This window comes from Haliotis cracherodii, unplaced genomic scaffold, assembly GCF_022045235.1.
Source record: "Haliotis cracherodii isolate W230 unplaced genomic scaffold, xgHalCrac1.p SCAF_10, whole genome shotgun sequence".
In the NCBI taxonomy this organism is placed as follows: domain Eukaryota; kingdom Metazoa; phylum Mollusca; class Gastropoda; order Lepetellida; family Haliotidae; genus Haliotis; species Haliotis cracherodii.
In genome coordinates, this window is record NW_027266265.1 from 42,623,397 (window position 1) to 42,636,136 (window position 12,740).

A 12,740-nucleotide genomic window follows, 5' to 3' on the forward strand; every position below is an offset into this window, starting at 1 on the left:
CACAAATTACTTCATCAGAATCAGTTTCAAAGATATTTGCGAGTTTTTATGTCCGTGAACGGTTATTTCTTTTCATTGATGGTGATCACCCGTGAAAATCCGCGCTAGAATATATCTTCAGCAACCCATGCTTATCATAAGAGGTGACTAACGAGATCAGGTGGTCAGGCATGTTGATACAAGTCATCAGATACAATTGCGTGGATCGATGCTCGATCACTGTATTTTCTGATTTAGACTCGATTATGTACAGACGGATACAGCTGGATAATGATGATCAGTGCGGCGTTAAACAACAAACACACAAACAATCAAACTAATATTTATGGTTAAAGCTGACAGTTTGATGTCTCAAGCAAACATTCGGCTTTATTTTTAGATCTATGCATAAAGATTCAGCGTTGCAAAAAACTATCCCCAAGACATCAGGGATGACTTCATGTCAAGGAAGTAAAGGCGTAACAAGGCCACAGACTGGCAAAATGGGATCAAACATGAGTCGTATTGTGGACAGATCCTTTATAGCAGACACTGGTAGGCGTCGACCAAGAGTGTGGCCGTGGGTCTCGGGTCTCGTGAGTCGACTGTCCACCTTTGGTTCCATAATGTGCCTTCCCTTGGCCTTAGTCCCCTTGGGTGACGCCTGTGGCATCGCCATTTCGGCGACCAAGAAGCTTAACTTCTTCATCTGAAGGAAATATATATCAAAGTGGCGCGCACCTGACACAAGCAACAGTAACTTTGGTGCAGAACGGTATTCTGTCCCTCTGAGTTAATTAATTTCTTGAGATTGCTTATTAAGACTTCTTCGACCTACGAACTGAAGATACAGCACATGCTGCACATCTCACGGAATTCCGATGGCACGGAACAGGGAAGTGTATTTCGGGTGTAGTGCAATACTGTTTTCACTTTTCAGTGTGATATATTTGCCAAGATGGCGGATAGTCGTTCAATTTCTCTATGACATGACCTGGCATAATTAAACTGCAAATGAATATGGCAAGCTTGAACTTCTTTGTGAAAAGAAAACAATCCATAGCACGTTGAGATAAATCATCGTCTAATATCAATTCTGTATGTATACATTTGGGAAAAATTAAATACAAGTATTGGAAATGGTGCCAAGGTGATTTTTAAGAAATATAACAAAAAAAAACACAGTCAAGCATTTAAAATATTATTCAAACACTGATCCTGGCAAGAAACAAATATGAGAAAGAAATACATATATTATTGCTGTTCTGCTTCTTCAAACAATATGTGATAAAAGATCCATGATTTATAAAATGTTGCTACATTACCATTTGTAAAGACTATATTCTTCTCAATTTTGTATCTCAGACAAACATCTTTTGAAATATTGCAAAGCAAAGATTTAGTGTTTTTTTAATCTACAGAAATATATAAAAGATTTAGCTATTAGAATAAGAAGATCAAAAACTTTGTCAGAAACAATATTTTCTTTAACTCCAAATAATACAAGTTCAGCACTTAATTTCATATGATGTACATGGTTACATTTATTTATCCAATCTAAGAAGGTTTTCCATTCCCAAAAAAGGTGTACCATAGTTTCATCATAACATTTGCAAAAAGAACAAAGCGTGGTATCAGAAATATTCATTTTAAACATCAAAGAATTAGTTTCAAGTATCCTATGTATGATTCGATACTGAAACCAACGCACTCACACTGTTCCTGGTCTCTTGTTTTCATATCAACAAATACAAGAATATTATAAATATGTTTAGAGCCTCTACTCTTAGAGAAGATCTTTTTAATAGCACAGCGATGTTCTTCTACAGAGTCAGCAGGGAGTTAAGTCAAATTCAAACTGCTCAAATATCTCTTAATACCAAAAAACCTATGGTTGTGGGTTCGAACCCGGTTCGCCCCGATTATGTTTCTAGGTTTGTCAGCACCATACCTGTGCTCGTGGGTTTCACCGAAGTGGTAAACGTCTGAGACCTGCATCACTTCGGGCTTTCCTCCCACATTAAGCTGACACGCCATGATGTGACTGGAATACTGTTAAAAGCGGCGTTAAACCCAACTCACTCACTTACTCACTCACTTAATACAACAAACAATACCATAAAAAGCCAAGAAAGATGATTATATCTTGTACATGTCTTTGAATTCTTCAAAAGTTATGAATTCATGATTATGATTTACAATGTCTGCTATTTGGGTGATACCTTTATCAACCCAATCTTTCAAGAATATTGGTAATTTATTAACTTTGATGTTGCGATTGAGAAAAATAGGTTCAGCTAAAATACTACTGAAAGTATCTGGTACAGCCTTCTTAAATCTACAAAAGCTTCATAACAGTTTTTCCAAAATATATTATAAGTAATCATAATAGATTTTGTGTACAAAAATATATTAATCATACCTAACCCTCCCTGTTCAACAGGTTGACAGACTTTTAGTCTTTTAACTTTATCAGTCTTTCCGTTCCACAGAAACTTAAATAGCATGTCATTTAATGTTTTGAGAAATTCTTGGGAGGGATCTGGGAATGATGATAACAAATAGGTAAGCTTGGATACAATTAGAGATTTTATAACTACAATTCTGCCAATTGGTGTAATAATTCTTTTCATCCGTTTCTGAATTATTACTTTCAATTCATACACGTTATCTTTAAAATTTAAGTCTGACATTTTTTTCAAATCAACTGAGAATTTAATACCTAAAATTCTAAATACCTCTGGGTTCCAGCTTATTGGACAATTCTCCATGTACTTATCTTTACAACCTCTTTTGGAACCAATCCAAATTGCCTGAGATTTATCATAATTAATTTTCAGAATTAAGTAATTCAGTATCATCAGCATATTGATACATCAAAAATTCTTTGTCTTCAATAAAAATACCTTTGATATTAGCATTAGAGCCAATCAAATTCGACAATATTTCTGCACATAAAATAAATATTAAGGAGACAATGGGTCACACTGTCTGCAACCTCTCTGAATATTAAACCAAGAGGACATGTTACCATTTATAGACATAGCACTCTTAATATCAACATAAAAAGTAGAAATATATTTTCTTAAATTATCAATGAAAGACCAAGCAATAGAATCAAAGACTTTTTCAAAGTCAATCAAAAGAAGTAAGCCAGGTATATCAATCGAATGTTATCCCCAATATATCGGCCAGACATAAAGCCAGTTTGGTCTTCATTAATAATAAATGGAAGTTTTGCTTTAATTCTATTTGCAATACATGATGAGGCTAATTTATAAGAAACATTAAGTTATGAAATAGGTCTCTAATTTGTCAAGAAACGTTTTGGTTTGTCACCCTTTGGGAAACAAACAACGACCCCCTGTTTTTGAGTAACTGACAATTCTGTCTTTAAGCCATAATTTAGAGATCTCAATAAAAAATTGTCCTATATCTTTCCAAAAGAACTTGAAGAATTCTGAAGGAAATCCATCTGAACCTGGGCTTTTTTATTTGGCATGTTTTTTAATGCTATAGCTAATTCTTCTAAAGTAATCATATTCTCCAAATCTTTATTAGCCAATTTGTCTAAAATTGGTAAAGTATTTTTGTCAAGAATAGAGTCTAGATCAAGATCATGTATGCAATCTTCTCTGCTACTATATAAATTTTCATAAAAGTTTGCAGCTTCCATAATTATTTCAGTACTATCCGTAATAGTAGAGCCAATTTTTAGTTCCAGATTAGTCATTGATTTGCTTACAAAATTCCTTATTTTCCAAATTACAAAAATAACTACTAATTTTTTCACCTTCCATTATCCATTTAGTTCTAGATCTAATAGCTATACCTGCCATTTTATGTTTCCTTATTTCTTCTAACTCATTTCTTTTTTCCTCTAACAATTCATAGGTAATAGTGTGCGAGTTCTCAACAGATTCAATTTCCTCTAATAAATTCTTTTCTTTTTCAGTTCTTTCCTTTTTCTTGAAAGTTGAATAGGAAATTGTTTTACCTCGCAATTCAATTAAAAATGTTTAAAAAGATAATTGATCATTAATGTTAAATTGAAGTAAGTGGTTTTCTATATCAACAATATCATCTTGATAGTCCAGAGCATATTGAGTTTTTATTTTCAAAATAGTTTCTTTGACTTTCTTTACATAGTTTTTGCCCGTCAGTAACAATGTATTAAATTTCCAATAAGTAGAACGTTGTTTTTGTTTTTATCTTTGAATGAAATATCAATATCAATAATAGAGTGATCAGTTCTACATCCTGGTTTAATCCTAGCATTTGTTATAAAAGGGTATAAAGTTTCAGAAATAAAATAATAATCCAATCTTGCTTGCTTTAGTGGTGACATTTTGCGCCAAGTAATTTTCTTACTGTCAGGGTTGAAATCTCGCCAGACATTTAATTTAAGTCTCCAATAATCTGTATTTGGGCCATACATATTCACTAATGTTAAACGTCTATCACAAATTGTAATATCTAAATGCCATATTTCTATTGAATAAAAATGCCACTACTCTAGATTGACTATTTTTAGAGTTAAAAATACAGGCATAACCCCACTGTGCTCTAATAATATTTTCTTGCTCTTTGGAAAAAGGTGTATCTTGTAAAAGATACAGTGAATATAATTTTGATCGTAAAAAAATTAAGACATCTTTTCTTTTCTCAGTCTCCTGTAGTCCTCTACAATTAACAGAACAGCAACTAAAACCAATACTAGCCATTATTGAAGGGAAACACTTATTTCCATATCATCAGGACCAGTGACAGTATTTCACTAAAAATTCTGAAACACACAAACTACATAAAAATAACGAAAAAGGTTAAAAAAGGTTCTTTGCAATTCGCCATGCACACAGTTGTATACTTCAGGTAAGGCAAATTCCCCTCACATTCTGGGGGCTCTGTTTCAGTCTTTAAACATGTGCTTAGTGTGCATGAAGAGGGTGATAAAAGTTTCATCACAAAAAAAAACAAAAAAGACATATTCGACCAAATATCGACCAATCAATGAAATAAAAAAGAATCAGCAGCTGATCAGTGGATTCTTTGACATTTAGTCTCGGTGGTGAAATGTATCTGATATATCCACATATCCTTTGTCAGAATTTTAACATCTTACAGAGATGCAATTAGTCATCAGGTCATGAAATCCGAGTCCTAACATGTAAACACGAGGAAATAAACATATGTCCGCCATTTTGAAGCACATAATGCGCCACATGATGTGTCACGTGATATGATGTCGCTAAAGTTTCTCGTGGTCTGTCGATAAACATGGGTAGATCATAAGAAATAGTTACAATAAAGTCATTATTGGCGCACTTACCCAATAACATATGAATTCCCCGAAATTGTTCTTGAATGAAACATAAGACATAATCCGTACGAACCATTCATACTATGTGAAAGTAGATGAAGAAGATTCTTTTGAACGAGTGGAATGTAGGTCAAATAGAATAACACATTACACCATTTTCGCAATCACTGAATATTCTTAGAATCCAAAAAGTCCCATAGATTAATATTCATTCGGCAGGCATGTTGTGTTAACGTTCATATGAGAACAGGATCCTGATCTTCCCCTGAGTTTTCCAATCTGACCTGATATCTTTTCTGTAGTAAAGAATAACATCCGTCCCCTTCTCGCGAACGAGTCTGTAGATTGTAGTTTTTACGAATGATCGCTGATTTTTGTAGTAATCTTCCTCGCAGTTTCTTCAAGTCTAACGGTAGATGCGTTCTGATCGAAAGGCCAGCCTCTGATAGGCGTTTTCCTCTGGCGAAAGTAGCCTTGATAATAGCTTCCCGATCCTGCATAAGAACAAACTTAATAATGATATGGATTTGGTTTGTCACTTTCGTGGAATCTCGGTAGATGATGTATGTTCACAAACTTCATGTTTTCTAGTCTGTTCATCCAAGTCTAGTTTATCTTTGAATATCCCCCGACAATGCGAATCTAGTGTAGTGATTGTATTTGGCACTCCATAGACTAGAAGATTAGATTTTCTCGAGTAAATTTTTGCTTCTAAAAGTTTCCTTTTCAGCATGTTGATTTGGTGTTTCATATTAACTTCTGTCGAGTCGATTTGTTGTGCGAAGTCATCGATGCATTTTGAATGAAAATCTGTCGCCGATTCCACACCATCAACTCTTTTCGATTCCGCTCTGACGGTATCAACTCTACAGCATATTTTATCCATAACGAGTTTCAGTTCACTTCGAAAGAAATCCTTCCATTCGTTATCTACACGTGGTGTGGGCGATGATGGAGCTGAAGCTGGCATCGAAACAGTGTCTTGGCCTTCCGGACTTGCTGACTGTAAATACTTGCCAATAGTGCCCCCAACAGATTCTTCACTCTTAGTTTTTGGTGATCCCTTCTTTGATTTGCCCTTAGAGGCCATGATGTTTTGGATAATGTCAGATTTTGACTAGAGCCCCCGGCGATTGCGTCCTCACGCCGCCGTTGCCAAACCGGAAGTAGCAACCTGATTCTTTATCTGTCCTCTTAAGACCAGCATAGATTAACTGGGGTTCTATTCAAACCCAGAATCCGAATCAGGACTAGGATTTTGGGTTGTGGGCTATTTTATATCTATTGTTCCAGGCTGAATAAAACTTTTCTATTTGCCATATATGTTATCTACCATATACATCATTCATTTAAACCACTGTGTGGACTTTTGGGCTGTCGTCGTTATTTGTACGCCATTGCTATAAATATTTGAAAAAGAAATGAATTGGTTACAGGATTTATTCACTTACTGTTTTCATTAGAGGTACCACCTGATATTGGGACAGCAAAATAGCCATAGCCTTCAGATGACCCGAGTCCATACACCTGGATGGCGAACCTGCACTCAGGTGTAGTATTCAGAGAAGCTGGAGCCATTAATGTTGTAACCGAATACTGATGACCACCAACAGATATGTTCCACCAGCCCCTGTTAATGCTAATTTGATTTGTACAGTTGCTGTCTATTATAATACTCAGGTAGCGGACGAAGGCGCCATTATAACCTTGGACATCTGGAATTGTATATGCATGTCCGTATCTATTGATGAGTGGTACTATTGAAGAGAAAACTGTATAAGGTGAATCAGATTCTTTGTACAATAATAGGCTGTGAACTTGTTAGGACAACTACAGCATCAGCATGATAGTCTGTGACATGTGTCTGTCCAGATTGTAGTGAGAATAAATAACTAATGTTACCATCAGTCAGAGTAATGGATGTGTTACTCACTGGCGCAGTTATTCGAACCTGATACGAGTCGGTGTGATCAAGTGGAGGAATTACATAATCATTTCCTAGAAAACTTACAGGCGGTACTTGGTCTAATACCTTGTCACCATGTTTTTTACGATAACCAAGGACACCCGAGCCAGAACATACAGCCACCGGACTTGTACTTAGGACACGTGTTCCATGATAATCACAGAGATTGCTTGAATTAGCGTTTGGGAAGGGTCCATCGGGTGCAATGATTGTTTAACAATACTAAAATGTTGTCTCTATTAGCATATATGTTGTTCTCATAACTGAAGGAACAGTTGGGTGAGAAGAGCACTGTCATGGTCGTGTTGTGAGAGGCTGCAGCTATGGACAGAGTGGGGTTAAGAGTCACAGAGGGCACGATGTAATCAGTGGACAGTGATGACACCGGCATTACACCAAAGGCGTCTGTAAGACCCCCTCCTACAGTCTTGAACAATATATACAGTTATACAAAACCTGTACAACTAATGTCAACTGCACTTTCCCTGTCTATACCAGCTGTACTAACGTTGTTTGTTTCACGCAGTATATAACGGTACCAAGTACTGTCAACCAATAGTGTGCTTGATCCTCTGCCAGATGTCACGTTGCAGCTTGTGCCATTGTGATTGGCTACCATATATATATTCCCTTTTTCCAGTTCTTTTGATGAAGCTGGGGTGTAACTCAGCAAGAAGGATGTACCTTCAAATTGCCCTCCGCCTTGATAGGAAAAGAAAGAATTAATCAAACATTCAGCTTTCAATGCAACAATCATATATAGATGCATCAACACAATTATAATAATAATACTATTGTGGAATGAGTTGCGGGCTAGTAGTGGCTACAAAGCTATTGTTAGCACAATAACCTGGCAGCAGCATGAGGATAGGTCTCAGCACTGGCTGACAAGAGTTCTGTTGTTTCTTTGCAATTTCATCAATGGGGTGAGGTAAAATGGGGTTTAACGTCGCGTTCAAGATGATTACACTAACATAACAATAGCCAGGCAGGGTAACAACAAGGGCTATCTGTTAACGTCTTTTGGTATGACAAGGCCGAGGATTGAACCCCCGACCTTCCTCTCTCCGGTCGAGTTCATTAATGAGGTCTGCATCAGGTAAGTTATCACTGCTGTTCAATTCTCATTTGTTATATTTTTTTATGAACGTTATTACATTGTGAGAGAAGGGAAGGGTTAGTTTAGAAATTGGTCATGTCATTTAGGTCAATGCAGTTTTCTTGTAATCTTCTCAAAAATGAAATCTAATACCCCCATTCCACTAAGCGGCGATCCACGGCGATCCACGGCGCTCCGTGAGGGCGCCATAGAGCGCCATATAGAGCGCCAAGATCGCCAAAATCGCTAACGGATCGCTAACAGATAGCTAACTGATCTCCATGATCGCCAAGGTCGCCGCCGGTTGACTCCCCTGCACAAAGATCTGTGGCGCTCCGCCCAGAGCGCCATCAGATCGCTAATTGATCGCCTAGATCGCCATCGGAGCGCTAATTGATCGCCTAGATCGCCATCGGAGCGCTACTTGATCGGCAAGGTCGCCATAGAGCGCCGCCGATCGCCACAACAGCTGGCCTACCGATCTTCGGCGCTCCATGGCGATCTGATGGCGCTCCTCGAAGATGCATTGGCGCTGCGATTGCGCTCCGATGGCGCTCTGGTGGCGCTCTGGTGGCGCTCCAATGGTGCTCCAGGGTCTCATGCATGTATGTTTTGTTGTTTTTGAGCAAGAGTGATTTCCAACTCTGGTAAAGTTTCTTTTGGACGTCAGTTTACTTGGCCTATTGACCTTCTCCAATAAGAATACAGATTCATTATCTTTTTAAAAAAGATATTTAGAGGATGTAATTTTCGTCCTGTGTTGTTGCTTCTATTCGTAATGAAGTATTCAGAAGCTTGCACCTTTTTAAACACAGTAAAATATAGTCTTTAACAAATGCCATTCATTGGAATTTTTTGCATATATGCACAGGCCGATCAATATGTCAAATATGTTGTAGAAAAGCAATTAAACTACCCCGACAGATCACACCCGACTGTGGATGACCCCGTAATAAATGTACTTCAATAAAACTTTCGATTTAAGAATGTAGGTTATGCTGTATTCTCTTTGGGGATATCACTTCATTCACAGTACAGTAGACTCTCACCTGAAGGTACCCCAAAAGCCCCAAACGTCAGCAAAAGTGATACCAACATAGCCAAGTCCTCTGGCGAGACGATTAAGTGACAACTGTACAATCCCACAAGAATAATTTCTATTTTCTCAACATTCTTATCGGGACACATATGGTATGAGCACATGAGAAAACGAGAACGCTGTATTCGTCTATGCAGTTCCAGGTGCATAGGTTATCACAAATGGAAATGTAAAAGTTGTCTTCATGTGGCATAATTTCGTAAAATTATGTGGATCCACTGTTTGAACTGCAAATATTAGCTGTCCTAATGCAGTACGGTGAATTCGCCAAATATTCATAACCAACCTCTTTTCTGCCGGAGTGAAGATCATGAAGTGTATAGAGAACATGTGAAATGTTCAGTCATTTTCCTTGCATTCTGCACTGATATGGTCAACACCATGGTAGATAACGATGCCCATGCACGTTTTCTTCTGACTTCACGATGAAGAAGAATTATCAGGAACGGTTGGAGCCTGATCTCAACCTGATCATTCCAACATCCATCAACTTTGTCCCTTGCTCCATAACCTACAACCACTGAGAAACAGACTGTCACTGTCATCAGTGGATGATGATACACATGCTCGGGTAAGGGCATTTGGGCATAAAACTTTATGGATTTTACTTCTTTGTCGTGGTAACGACGCTTGGGGCTGCTACCAGTCCCGTGCAGATCCGGGATAGAACTTGTCTTCTGAAACCTATGCTTAACAGGCGATTAACGGGATCGGGTGGTCAGGCTCGCTGACTTGGTTGATTCATGTCATCGTATCCCAATTGCAAAGATCGATGCTTATGATGTCATTGGATTGTCGGGTCCAGATTTGATTAATTATAGACAGCCGTCATAAAGCTGAAATATTGCTGAGTGCGGCGTTAAACAACAAACAAACCAAACTTTGCATTACATCCGCCACATTGGTCAACACCTATTTCAGGTTTTCCTCACATATTATGCTGACACGCAGGAGAACACTGAATTGTTGTTCTGACTGGATTAAACCCAGCTCACTCAGCCACACCAACTTAAAATCCTTCTTTGAAAATCAGACATTCTTTTTCAGACAGTTGAAAGGTTTTGAAGTGCTAAACTGCAAATGTTAATTCAACGGTTTCGAAGTATCCGATAACGAGCCGCAAAGAATTATAAAGACAGTAATGATAAGTATTTGCATCTTTTACTCATTCAAAAAGAGTTGAGCAACTATCAATTTGTGTTTGCTGCAGCTTACATGGTAAATCCCCAACACAATTTCATGAGAGACAAAACAGCAAACATTTTTCTCGGAAATCTCCTACAAGGCCAGCGTTTGACCAGATGACCTTACGTCATCACAAATTTTAAATGATCCATTCTTATAATATTTCACTATTTTACACCCTATAGAATCTGATTGGGCAGAAAATCAAGATTGAGTATTTTCTGACGTTGATGTGTCGATTTTGATGTATCTGAAGAGACAGCGTTATAATCGACACAGATACTGCCACGCTTCATGAACAATATTGTGCAGAAGAGAACTAAATTCATCATTGGAACTAAATATATATCATTGTGGAAGATCGCCTACATATGTTTTTAGCAACCCATGTTTGCCGTAAAAGGCGACTATGCTTGTCGTAAGCGGCGACTAACGGGATCAGGTGGTCAGGGTCGCTGACTTGGTTGATGGATGTCATTATATCCCAATTGCATGGTTCGATGCTCATGATGTCAATCACTGGATTGTGTTGTCCAGACTCGATTATTTACAGACCGCCGTCATATAGCTGGAATATTACTGAGTGCGGCGTTAAACAACAAACTTTATTGGCACGGTTTGAGAAAGTCTATACAATATATGTGCAGTGCATGTGGAACATGTGCACATAATGAGAAGGAGGCACCCAAATGCCCACGACGCCGTGGCAGCTGATTAGCGGGACTAGTTTACCTTGGAACACAACTACCTGGTGACTGTGTGTGATTTTTCAGATTGATGTAAATCGATCAGTTAGAGGACACTTTCCACTGACTGTGACAGATAAATCAAAGGCTCACTTTGCCAGTTATCGCATACCTAGAGTCTGCCACACAGACAATGGACCCTAATTTATCAGTAAAGACTATGAGTGAGTGAGTGAGTGAGTTGGGTTTAACGCCGCTTTTAACAGTATTCCAGTTATATCCCGGCGTGTGGGGGGAAAGCTCGAACTGATACAGGTCTTAGACGTTTACCACTTCTATAAAACCCACGAGCACGGGTACGGTGCTGACAAGCCTAGAAACATAATCGGGCGAACCACGATTCGAATCCACAATCATAGGTTTCTGGCGTGCCTAAGGGATGCAACCTTGCACTGCGAATTGCAGCGCCTTAGACGAATGGGCCTCCCGTGAGTATGAAGCATTTGCATTTGAATATACTCTTTGCCTTATCATCCAAAATGAAACGGGGAAAGCCGGGGCAGCTGTCATGGTGGCAAAGCTATGATGAAGATGTCTATTGACAGGGACTTGGCACTTGTGAAGTGTTGGAATACTCCTCCTTAGGTCCACACCCATGTACCTGGTCAACACATGATGAATCGCACAACATTACTTTCTACACCAAACCAACTGCTACAGACCCTCATAGTTTTAGTACCATGCTTTAATCTGCCGTCTGGTTATAAGTGTGTCCAAAGCGAACCGGGGGCACGGGTGGCCCTCTCGTCTAAGGCGCCGCGATTCGCTGTGCAGAGTTGCGTCCCTTGGGCTCGCCAGAAACCTATGATTGTGGGCTCGAATCCTGGTTCGCCCCAGATATGTTTCTAGGTTTGTCAGCACCATACCCGTGCTCGTGGGTTTCACCGAAGTGGTAAACGTCTGAGACCTGCATCACTTCGGGCTTTCCTCCCACATTAAGCTGACACGCCGCGATATAACTGGAATACTGTTAAAAGCGGCGTTAAAACCAACTCACTCACTCACTCACTCACTCACTCACTCACTCACTCTGTTTTTCATCTCAGTGATCTACTTGTCAGTCCTGATTAACCTAATAAACCTCACTCAAAGCGAACCACATCTGCACTGCACATGACTAAGTGCACTTGTGTATAGACGTAGCACCATGGGAGAACACTTGGTAATTGGGTATTAGGCGCATTATAAATTGATTTACAGTAAACTATGGTTATAACGAACTCAAAGGGACCACCAATTTTAATTTGTTATAACCGTAGTTTGTTGTAAGCATATGTACGTCATATATAAAGCACCTGGACAGGACCAAGAAACAGTTATTTATATTCGTTATAAGCGTGTTCGTC

General features: G+C 38.7%; 1 pseudogene; it reads right to left on the minus strand.

Moving 5' to 3' along the window:
* Positions 1-442: 442 nt before the first annotated feature.
* LOC139453834 (IgGFc-binding protein-like) lies at positions 443-9,462 on the minus strand (annotated as a pseudogene).
* Positions 9,463-12,740: the final 3,278 nt, after the last annotated feature.